Source organism: Hippichthys cyanospilos, chromosome 17 (assembly GCF_059441005.1).
Source record: "Hippichthys cyanospilos isolate Australia breed blue-spotted pipefish chromosome 17, RoL_Hcya_1.0, whole genome shotgun sequence".
NCBI lineage: Eukaryota > Metazoa > Chordata > Actinopteri > Syngnathiformes > Syngnathidae > Hippichthys > Hippichthys cyanospilos.
Window position 1 is genome coordinate 776,213 of NC_142385.1, and position 12,931 is coordinate 789,143.

Below are 12,931 nucleotides of genomic sequence, written 5' to 3' on the forward strand. Positions count from 1 at the left end.
TTTCTCGTTGTAGCGCCACGTCCTTATTGAGCAGCTCGACAGGAGCAGAGGTAAGCTCTTACTGTAGCAGACCCCCCGATCAAGGTTGATGCTTTACTGGTGCCTGGATCTTTTTTTTATGAGCGTAATTTTTCACCTTCATCACCATCACCTTCATCACCATCACCTTCACCATCACCATAAGAGCCTTTGCCTCTTCGGAGGGACTTGCTGGCTATCGTTCAAACAAAACTACCGTCAAAACTCAAAAGCTCCGCGCCAACAATCAAGCCACCTTTTATATACAAAAAAACGAAAGTGCAAAAGAAAAATAAAAGTGTCCGATACAAACCGGAAGATGCCTTTCTAGGGAAACCATGGCCGTAATGGTTATTTACAAGCTGAATCCGCTGAGGAAAGAATGAATGGAGGGTACTATGATTAATCTGCTGCTGTTGCGTTAGCTTTGCTACTGCATCAAATAAATATTTTGAGTTGTTTTTATTAAGACCAATCTTTTTGGAAAATTACTGTATTTTCCGAACTATAAGCCGCACCTTTATATAAGCCACAGCAGCAGAAATTGACCTAAAAAATACATCTTTTGCCACGGATAAGCCGCACTGGACTATAAACCACAGGTCATGACATCAGATATTTATGGTATATGAAAGTTTAAAAAAAATGTATACATATTCTTTTATATCATTTACCCATTAACGCGAAGTAGGGGGGGGACAATGTATATATGATTGTACAGTGATCCCCCCTACTTTGCGATTGTAGTATCTGTTGAATAATAAATCAACAACAATCCTAAAGTCAGTAAACTAACATATAAACACTTAATCTATGAATTCACTGTATTTTTAGCCGACATTAGCGGGTTAGCAACAACGAAAAACTACTAACTATAAAGTGCAACCTCTACACAAACGAACACATAAACAGAATAAACACTCATTGCTTACTAAATATAGGCATTAGCGTGCGTTATCAACATAAATGATAACAAACTATAAATATGAGTTCACGTTGTCATTCACAACGTCACCGTAACAAGCCGAATGACGCACAGAGAACGTAAAACAGGAAACGGAAATGCAACGCGACCCGACAAATTAAAAGCATGCATTTCAAAATAAGATAAAAAACATCACGAACTCTAACGCTTGAAGAATTCTTAACATAGTTATTAACTAATATTACTTCGGTATTTGATTAATACAGTACTGTATAATGTACTTTTTTGCTTTTTTTCAATTTTTTTTACATTTTTGCACATTTTTTAAATGATTTTTTATTTTGAAATATTTTTTATTTTTCCTGGAAAAAAACGCGAAGTACTGAGACCGCAATATCTGAGACCGTGAAGTAGGAGGGATCACTATACTGTATATCAAACACAAACTTTTATACAAGATCTTTATGCCGTCCTCACTCCGAAGCGTCAGGTTTTCCGCCAGCTAGACGGCTGAATAACGATATTTCAAACAAGCAGACTGTCTTTCCTTTTGCTCTGCTTTATTTGAACAATGGCCATTGACTATTACCCTCTTTAGGTCGCCCTAAAACTAGTAATCTAAAACACGTAATCAGCTAATGATACATAGCACCTCTCAAGCTAACAAATAAGTTGCACAACGAAAAAATACTCTTATTTATAATGTTTCTAATGATAAACAAAACAGATGAACAGTGTCATAATTTTGAGAACTTCTGTAATTACAAACAATTCTCGTCCAAGGCAAAACAAAATAAGTTCAGCAAGTTCATCGAACATTAACGTGTCATCTTTGTGTGCTGCCACATTGGAGAACTGACGTCTACTGAGAAAAACAATGTTTCGAAGTAACAAGAAGAGAGTGCTCTAAGTCTATATACAAATCTAGAACAACACAACTGTTACTGCACTTCTGAAGGGCAGAATAATCTTATTCATTTTAGACATTTTTTAAAAATATTTTAAAAATATTTTAAAACTTTTTTTGAGCACAGCCATTGATTCACATCTTTGCAGTTATATTTCATAGTTGTTTCATGAACTAACTCCTTGAGCAGATACACACATTTGCTTGACTGGTGGGAAAAAAACAGCAGATAAGCCGTACTGGACTATAAGCCGCAGGGCTCAAATCATGAGGAAACGGCGTATAGTCCGAAAAATATGGTAATTTGTTTTTGCTCACCTATGAACCTCTTTATATTTCAGCAATTTATCGCACCAGGCCTGATGGAAAACCTCAAGTTTAGTTGTTCGCCATTTACACTAAGTTGTCTACTTAACAATTTAAACATACGCGTTTCATCCATAAACCACGGAGTGTGCGGCTTCGGATGAGTTTTAAGTTTCAGTGGCGCTATAGAGTTTAGGGAATTTAAAAGAAACGTATTAAAATCGTTTGTGAGCTTATCGACTGAACCAATGAAAGACGGAAAGGCAGCTGTTGCGAAAGGCATTAGTTCAGGCTCTTAAAGCCTTGGTTGTGGTCAATAAGACCAAACTGAGCTAGGACTTCAAATGTTACAAGATCAGACATAGTGTTAGTTTACGGCAAAATTGTGATACTTGAGGCATTTAGGCCAACACTAAATTAGGTTAACAATAAATCTAAGATACTACCATTCCGGTGTGTCGCTGGTTCTATTATTTGTGCAAAACCAAATGCATCAATTATTGCTTGAAATGTTACAATAAGTGGCTCCAATGGGGAGTTCATATAAATATTAAAGTCACCCATAATTATATTATCTGCATGAGTTATTAAATCAACCATAAATTCAGGAAATTCATCTAAGAATCCAGAATATGGACCGAGAGGACGGTAAATAACTACCACATAGAATGATGGTGAGGAGCTCGATCGCATAACAAGAGCCTTAAATATCTTAAAAATTATGATTAGTGCTCGTGCTAAGTTTAAGACCAGGTTCTGAAATTAGGGCGACACCTCCCCTTTTTTTACAAGGATGGGCAACGTGTGAGCCCACAAAGTTTGGGGGTGAGGCCTCATTTAATGATAAAAATTAATTTTGGTTTTAACCAGGTTTCGCAGAGACCAAGCACTTTAAGATTGTGATCTGTAATAAGATCATTTACAAGAAGGGCTTTTGAGGGGAGTGACTGTCAGAGAAATCTCTAAAAGAAGGTATTCAAAATAATATTCCGCCTAGGTAATATGTCACTAATCCGTCACTAATCCAAGGCTACTTTCCTTAATCAACACCCCCTCAGCAGAAATCTGATCACTAGGGGATTCAGCATTAGGTATTGAAACAATGTGTGGATTGCAGTGACCTAGATTAAGTACACTATGTCTATTGTTGTAGTCTAGCCTACTGCCAGTTAACTCTAGCCTCGGTTAAGATTAAACCCATTTTGTTTCAATAAAAAAAGTCAATAAAAAGAAAAAATCTCTTCTACACCAAAAAGGTTTGCTGGTTGGTAATATTACGGTTATTGCAACACAACGTTCTATTTCCAATATATTGCATATCAGTTTTGAAACGCCTTATTTTTGTAATATTTTGGGGGTTAGGGTTTTTTTTTTTTTTAAATTGATCCGCTCAGGAGTGGCTTTCTTATCATGATGTTTGTCATTTTTAATTGGGTTTTACATGTTAATCATCACAAGCGCTCCAAAAACACCACATTAAATGTTACAATACAATACCTTTTGAGTGAAGTGACATTCCAAAGCAAAAGTGGCGGCAGGGCAAACAGCAGAAAAGAAAATGTCTATGACACAAAGATAGAATTTCCTTTGTTTCTGCCATTGTAGTCTTATCTCAGGATTCCACACAGTGTTCAAGTCATCCATAGTAATCTCCTGAATGTGTTCCCAAGAGGTGCAATAATATCTGGGTCGCCATATTAACGAGCAGTAGAATCTGAAGGAATCTAGAAAAAGCTTCCTGCCTTAAACTAGTTCCTAGCGTGTTCGTTTTTGTTGAAAGATCGCCCATACCACAACATAGTGAAACAATCGATTTAATCCAGACAGAGTGGGAAAGTACACGAGGCCTCGGGCCAGTCCTGCCGCGGGTCCGAGCAGAAAAATGGCAACGTTTCACATTCAACATTCAGTTCTTATACCCTTCCGGGTCATCTAGTCCCACTGTGGATTGCAAGTGTGTGTGTATGTGCGTGCCCGTGCGTGCGTGCCTGTCGGTGTGTGTGTGTGTGTGCGTGCACGTGCGTGCGTGCCTGTCGGTGTGTGTGTGTGTGCGTGCACGTGCGTGCGTGCCTGTCGGTGTGTGTGTGTGTGCGTGCACGTGCGTGCCTGTCGGTGTGTGTGTGTGCGTGCACGTGCGTGCGTGTCTGTCGGTGTGTGCGTGTGTGCGTGCGTGAGGGTCCGTTTGAGTGGGGATCAAAAGTCTTTGTCCTTTGAAGCGGGAGGAAGTCTGACTACCATAAACCCTGGCTGGTATCTTCTCTTGAAGATCACACCTGGCCTTTAGTTCCTGGTAGACTGTTGTCTCGGGGGATGCCCTTTGTTCTTGTTGGAGGTGCCGACTCGTCTTCACTCCCCCAGGGCCAGGATCGTATCTGCTTTATACTGACATTCCATTGTCTCAATCTTTATTAGAAAACACAGTTCAATGTACATACTATTTTATTGATAAATTGAATTTGAAAAATATGAATTTCCTTCAATCCCCCAATTGACCTCTAATTATTATTAGAGGTCACACACCAAAAGGATATATACACATGGCAACAGTGCCATAGCCAGGAGGACAGCCAGCTGCCTCCACCTGAATTGGGTCAGGATCCAGCGACACAAGATGTAGTTGCCCAATTGGGTCCTTGTCCCCGAAAGCCACGTGCATGATCCTGGGGACAAACGACTGAAGCAAGAGACAATACAAAAACCACCCTGCAATAGCTCACCCAAAACTATCAAAACTGTGGTCCCCAAAGTGACAACAAAGCCCTTCCATGCGCCCCAAAACAATGACATGACAGAATGGAAGAGGTCGTTGTCCACTCTGGACATAGTCTACAAATTAACAGACATTGGTTACACAAGAGGCTAAATTTGGTTATGCTGAAGATTGATCAATTGCATTCCATTGGGTGTGGTCCCAAACCAATATACTTTCAACCCCTGCTGTTATCTAGCCGCAAGCACTGTTGGGACTTGCGGGGGATGCCGATTGCATCTAAATTGGTGGGGTCGTCCGCTGCACCCCAGGCGTTACCTCCTACATCAAAGGCAGCAATCGCACGTCAGCTCCGGGGGAGCCAGGACCACCAGTGTCTTTAGGAAGGCTGTGAAACACTCATGTTGAAGCACCAAGCACAAAATGGATAGAAGCACTAAAAACATTACATAAACTTAATTCAATTGCAGAAATACTACTCCATAATATCCCTGGACAGCGTACCCCCTTTTGTTAAATTGTTAGACAAACAATTGAACACCCTCAAAAAATACATAAACAACCCCAGAAAGCAGTTATCAAGAATAAAGAGTGAAAGGAAAATGAGAGAAGAACATCTAAAAAACAAAACAGCAAAAAACAAAAATAACCCACAAAAAATAATTCTCAAAGGGGCAGGACATGTCTTTGACACGTGGTACCACCTGTCCCCCAATGAGCCCAGCTGAACCCCGTAAGACAGTGGTGTCAAACAAATTTTTATGTTGGGCCGCATTGTAGTGATAGTTTTTGTCAGAGGGCCGGAATGACTGAATTCAAATACATTTTAAGTGTGTTGATCACACCTTCACCAAGATTTGATATTAGAAGCCGGCAAAAACTGTTCCAAAGAAATTTGGAGAACAAGAAAATGTTTGTTCTTCCACCCCCCCCCAATTTTCAAAAGTTAAAGACAGCTCGCAATTTTGGTATTTTAGTTAGAAACCTGAAGTCAAATCAGCATTTCAATGGCCACAAAAAGTGAGGTGGCGGGCCGGATCTGGCCCCCGGGCCTTGACTTTGACACCTGGGTTGTAAGAGGTTCATGCACTAATTTTGAATGGACCCAACCAATGGAAGGTCCGGCGAATGTGCCCCCCTCTCACACCGGCAGATGCACAATGCAAAGAGAAGAGACCAGTGACGGCAGTTGCTCCCAGTAGGGTCTATACCCTTTATGGATCCAGGTCTGGGCGGAGCAAACCCAAGGATGGACCCGGCACCAGACGGCCAGTCAGGAGTCCAAAAGGTGTGAACCCTTTCTGGCGATTTACAGATTGTCTGATGGAAAACAACGCCAACGACAGGGCTTGGAGCCAATTCAGCCCTGTCTGAGCGCACCTATATGTGAGGCGTTGTTTGAGTTGTATTCATGCGCTCCACATGGGCCTGTGATTGTGAATGCCACCTTGGCCCAAATTTAAGTTTGGGGCCCATCATTTCGTCAACCGTAGCCAATGGGGTTGGAGTGAAATGAGAGCCGCTGTTAGATCTAACGATCCGCGGGAACCTGTGAGCCGATAGATAAGAGCTTTGATCAAAGACAGCGCCTCCTATTCAGCACCGGGTTAGGTCTTTGGGGATCCTGAAAAAGTCTTGACAATAATCGATTGATTGATCCTGAGAAAGTCTCGACAATAACTGAAAAATAATTAAAAGGTACCTTTTGCCCTGGACTTAGACCAACACGTCAGTATAGTCCACTACATTATTGGGCACCGGCCGGTTTCTGTTTGATGTAATTTTGTTTTAATCGTGGGGCCCACACTCTAAGTCTAATATTCCATACATCCCATTTCATTCATACGACAATTCTTTTCACTCTAAGTCTAACATCCCATACACCCCATTTCATTCATACGACAATTCTTTTCACTCTGCCTAACATTCCATACACTCCATTCATTTATACAACAATTTTTCTCCTTCATGACAAACCATATCTAATTCCTAAACTAAAACTTTTAGCGAGCCGATCAGGGTGCCACCAGTGACGGAGTCTAGACAATATGGACACATTACTTTTGTGGGTCACTCCATGGGTGTCGTCCAATACACAACCATGCAGTCGCCAAGTGGCAGCACCACACGTCTTGGCCCTCTCGGCGGGCTGAATCAAAGCCTCATTTGTTCTCCATACGTGACCACTTCACACTCAACTCACTTTTACCTCTTTAAACGCCAAGTCCCGACACCTCAGAGTGGTGACTCACAGCTGCTTTAGTCTCTGCGTTGGTAGATTAGGTTTTTCCCCGTGCCGCTGGCTGCCATCTCTGCTGGTCTGTCCTTCATATTGTCCAACCAAGTCCATGTGAGCCACTAAATCCCTGGTAGCTGTAACAAACACTTGACTCTGCCAGGCGGAAAGGTCCATTTACAGGCAACCAACTACACAAGTCAAATCAGAAAAAATTGTCACCTTTTACCGTTCTGCCAATTCAAGGGCTACCCACACGGCCTTTAATTCCACCGCCGGAAGTCGCCGATCGTCGAAACGGTCTGGAGGTCTGAGGTCGGTTCCTCCGGGTCAGGGGCCTCCACACCGGCGGCGTTGACAAGCAGGTCCTAAAGTTTTCCTCCAGCAACAGCCGTTGGTGAAGGAGACCCTATCCCCTCGGAGAGGACACCACGAAAGTCTTGTCTGGCTTTTAAGTCTCGGGTCGTCATCTCAACGCAGTCATGTCAAAAATAGCACTTGTCGTCAGCATCACTGTAACCTGTTCTGTGACACTTTGAACCCCAATTCACCAAGTCGAGTAAGATAAAAAGAAGTAGTTGTTAGACGGATTTAAGTCAACTCACCAATTAATAAGTTGTCAAACTTTTGGATCAAATAGCGCCCTACGGTACCTTTTCCGTTTGTCGCACTTCGCGCAAAAACTGACTTCGAAAATCCCAGGGCTTGGCCTCCCGCCTTGGGAGACGTGTGTTTATTGTAATGTACAGCCGTTAAATCTCATAGCAAAATATGGTCTTTACTCTTCTGCCAGTAGCAGTCAGAAAATGCATTAGCCAATTTAATCACAGTGAACCATTGCATTGTCGGGCTCAACCCGCTCAAACAGCGATGTTTGATAGCGGCACAAGAATGCAAGGGGTTTTCAGTCTTTTTGTTAATTTTCCGAAGGTCACATGCCATATGGTAATTTACACAATCCGCTTTCAAAAATTGGGAGAATGGGAGTGTTATAGGAGAAGTCTGATAACTCAAAGACTTCGACCTCCCACAGTAATTAACGTGTTAATAATGCGACCTGCCGACTTAGGTTTGCATGTGCATTGGAGCACGCCAAAATGATGATGTGTCACTTTGAATGGTACCGGAAGAACGGGGTGGCAAAAACTTATGTCAGCGGGGCCCCCGGACCACAACGAGTCCGGCAACTTGTCCAAAAGCGGAGCGGCGTCCTTGTGGTCCGCGAGCTCCCTGCCGTGAAATCGAGAGCGTGTGACATGCTCCAGCAACCCGGGATCCACAGCGTCAACCTGGATACAAAAACATTCATTGCTCTGGGAATACATTACCAAGGAAATTTCACTTTGTGTTCAATCACTGGCCAATTGGCATTACCACACCATGGGTCCCAGTTCACGTGCCTCCCAGCCTGCTCCTACAGCCAGTTATGTGTGGTGTGAATGACTCACCTATCATGAACCATGGAGATCGCTTATCTGTCAGTGATGTGTACGTCGCAATGCCTCGTCTCTCCACAAAAATTTGGTAACTAGTCAATTTCCACTCATCGCCTTTGATTGTTTGAAATGCTTCGTTATAATTAAATCATTGTTGCAGGCATACAACAATGTGAGATGGAGAGGGTCGGCTGAGGCAGGAGGAGAACAAGTCGATTCAGGGTTTTCACCGCAGGAACGTCAAGTGGACACTCCCTCCCTCCTTTAGTTCATGTTGACGGCTGCTTGTGTCTTTGTTCCACAGAGTTTGTCCAGCAAAAGAAGTCATTTTGTGGTGTGGAGACAGGTAGAGTTGTGGGAAGACCAACAAAACCCATCTTTGGCCCAGTTGTCCTCATCTGCAGAGAGGTGGCTGATGACCGCCTGCTAGTGTGGCTTGCTTAGTTGTTGTTATCGCCAGGGTGCAGGGCCACGCTGCCCCAGTCCTTGCTTCGTGGAGGTTGTCTTCCTCTGTCTCCCCTCGGGGGAGGAGGGCCCTGGTGCTGGCTTTGTTCTGGCCAAGGAAACGTGCATTGTCTCCACCAATGGTCCATACTTTCACACCTGAAGCAGCCTTGATTTGGAGCTTGGCGAGAGCCGCCTTGACCTCCGTTGGTGTTCCCCCTTCCACGACACGCCCCTCTGCCTCTCGCCGGCCGTCCCTCAACCATCCACATCCGTTGATCTGCCACCCCCTTTTTGGACTTTGTGTCCTTTGCTTTTTTCCGCGCTTGTGCTAATTGAAGTCTCAGAAGCCGTTCCTGCATTCCTTTCACTCCCTCATCTGATTTGTTTTGCCTGTGAAAATATAATTTTATGTGGTGAGTCACATGTTGATTAAAATAACCGTCATTACCGTCCAGCAGATCAGGGTCTTCAGAAAGCTTCTCCCTGACCTCCATGGAAAGTGTGTCTAGATGTACGTGTCTACAAATCACGCAAGGCGGCATGTCGCAAGATGGATGTGAACTGGTCTTATCTGTCAACGCGGCCTGGCAGGCATTGAGGTGTGCAGCGGGATCCACGGTGGGTTTCAAGTCTGGAAGTTTTGCTGCGGCTGACGCGGAAGGAGGAAAGAGATCCTGGAGCACAGCAAACAGTCGCATGGTGAAAGGAGCAAACAACCAATCGGGTTCAACCATATCAAGGCCAGAACGCCTCAGGACTTCGTCAGATTGGTGAATTGAGGAACAACATGCCTGGATTAATCTTACCATGTCGCCGCAAGCCAAATTCATACCATCAGTGTGCCTCTTGAAAGCTTGGATCCAGGGCTTGGCACCGCCCATTAATGCGGGGAGCCTCTTCTGCAAAAAATCTAAATTTCCCAACGTTATTTCTTGACAAACTAACCCACGAGGGGCTGGTATCATGGGGTAATTTCTCATTCGTCGGGTATATCTATCAGATGGTCTAGTTTGAAATCCAGATTGTGGTCTGATCTGACTCTTTTTATAATTAGGGGTCAAACTGTTGTTGTCATTTGTTTCTTGTCTTCTCCAGTCATCCTCTGTTGAGTGCGCGCGTCGCATGTATGTGGCAGGGTGTGAGAAGTCAGTTGGAGGGGGGAGTGTGAAATCAAACAATGGGTTCCCCCCCTCCCCTGTCTCAATGTCTGTGTCTACACCCTCCTGCTGCTGCGTGTGATCTTTTGCCGTGCTGGCTCTTAATTTGTCCTCTAAGGACAACCACTCTGGACCTTGGGATGCACATTGTCCACAGTTCGCCTGTCTAACTGCTCTGTCCAGTTGTATGTCTTTGGGTTGGGGGGTCGTCTGGTCAGTCACCATAATTTCCTGTCGATTTCCCCCCCCGATGTCCTCTACAACAAGTTTTAGTCCGTCAGTCCTTTCAGTATTGGCAGTCCCTACAAAAATTCCTTCCTTACCCAGTTCGTAAACTGAGGCTAGCAAAGCTACTCTTTGACCATTAGATGCAGTTTGGAATGGCTCAGTGTGCTCGGGGGGTGCAGCGGTCCTGCCCTGTTTTGCAACCCCCAATAGTGGGTCAAAGTGACCCTCTTTTTCCTCCTGACCAGCAGCCACAACAGTCATCATCAAACACATTTCATGCAAATGGTGCTGCAACTTTTCATACTCCTTTATTTCTCTGGTTAAATTTCTCCTCTCTATCCCTCCACTTTCCTTTATCTTCTCCCTCAACTCTTTTTCCACTGCAATGACTTCTCTTTCTGCCATTTGAAAATCTTTAGCCAAATGTGCAAATGTACATTTATCTCTATTAACTTTTTTATCCTCCTTCCATTTCACCCACACTTTTGTCCACTCTGCTTGTTTTACTTTTTGCTTCTCCTTTTCCACACATGCTAACAACTGACTTTCTAGTTCTCTCCATAACTCATCCATTGTTTTATGCCATCTTCCACCATACCTTTCACAACCAAATTTACAACATTCTACAGCCCATTCCTCCACCGAACTCACAGGCGGCATACTCATCTCCCGAAAATGTCGTCAATGGAGCTTTTATCACTAAACTCAATACTAATCCGTGTCCTCTAACCCGGTTGCCACGTTTAAACTAAACACAAACACAAAATCACTATATTCACAGAAAAGTCCCTAGACGTTATTTGCACAATCTTATTTACTCAATTAACTCCCGATCCGTGCCCTCTACCACGGTTGAATCATCGGTTAAAATGAACACAAAACTAAAATTCGTTAGCTCAACAAAACACCGATCCGTGCCCTCAACCACGGTTGAATTAATCGGTTAAAATAAACAAAAAACAAAAGACCGATCCGTGCCCTCAACCACGGTTGAATTAATCGGTTAAAATAAACAAAAAACAAAAGACCGATCCGTGCCCTCAACCACGGTTGAATTAACCGGTTAAAATAAACAAAAAACAAAAGACCGATCCGTGCCCTCAACCACGGTTGAATTAACCGGTTAAAATAAACAAAAAACAAAAGACCGATCCGTGCCCTCAACCACGGTTGAATTAATCGGTTAAAATAAACAAAAAACAAAAGACCGATCCGTGCCCTCAACCACGGTTGAATTATCGGTTAATCTAAAAGTCCCTAGCCGTTTTTGACACAATTTTTATTTTATTTATTTTATCCAATTAAACACCGATCCGTGCCCTCTACCACGGTTGAATTATCGGTTAATCTAAAAGTCCCTGGCCGTTTTTGGGGGTCCCAAAATCCCCAACGTATACGGAAACGTTGCAATGCCCCCCGCGTCCGGGGCAGCGTCAGCTACGACGAGACACGAGCCTCTTTGCTCAACTCAACACCAATCCGTGCCCTCTACCACGGTTGAATTAATCGGTTACTCTAAACTCAAAAATAAAATTATTGTACTCACAGTAAAGTCCCTAGTTGTCATCAAATAAAACACAGTACTTACAGAGATATCACCATATTCAGTCTCCCAAAATTTAGAATACTCAATCCAGCAGAATTCGGATATACAACAGGTTTCTGCTTACCTTTCTTTTCGGTGCACCAGGGAGACCAAAGTCCGGCAAAATCTCTGCCCACTCCTCTGTCCTTTCAACCTGATCTTCCAAGAATCACGTCGGGGTCACCAACTGAAGGAATCTAGAAAAAGCTTCCTGCCTTAAACTAGTTCCTAGCGTGTTCGTTTTTGTTGAAAGATCGCCCATACCACAACATAGTGAAACAATCGATTTAATCCAGACAGAGTGGGAAAGTACACGAGGCCTCGGGCCAGTCCTGCCGCGGGTCCGAGCAGAAAAATGGCAACGTTTCACATTCAACATTCAGTTCTTATACCCTTCCGGGTCATCTAGTCCCACTGTGGATTGCAAGTGTGTGTGTATGTGCGTGCCCGTGCGTGCGTGCCTGTCGGTGTGTGTGTGTGTGTGCGTGCACGTGCGTGCGTGCCTGTCGGTGTGTGTGTGTGTGCGTGCACGTGCGTGCGTGCCTGTCGGTGTGTGTGTGTGTGCGTGCACGTGCGTGCCTGTCGGTGTGTGTGTGTGCGTGCACGTGCGTGCGTGTCTGTCGGTGTGTGCGTGTGTGCGTGCGTGAGGGTCCGTTTGAGTGGGGATCAAAAGTCTTTGTCCTTTGAAGCGGGAGGAAGTCTGACTACCATAAACCCTGGCTGGTATCTTCTCTTGAAGATCACACCTGGCCTTTAGTTCCTGGTAGACTGTTGTCTCGGGGGATGCCCTTTGTTCTTGTTGGAGGTGCCGACTCGTCTTCACTCCCCCAGGGCCAGGATCGTATCTGCTTTATACTGACATTCCATTGTCTCAATCTTTATTAGAAAACACAGTTCAATGTACATACTATTTTATTGATAAATTGAATTTGAAAAATATGAATTTCCTTCAAATCTCAAGTTGCGTTTATATCAA

At 43.8% G+C, this 12,931-nt stretch overlaps 1 long non-coding RNA gene across 4 annotated transcripts in view; it reads left to right on the top strand.

Annotated features, from left to right (window-relative positions):
* The window catches only part of LOC148409185 (uncharacterized), a 125,984-nt gene that overhangs the window by 15,489 nt on the left and 97,564 nt on the right, over positions 1 to 12,931 (top strand). The gene's annotated exons all lie outside the window — the stretch shown is intronic.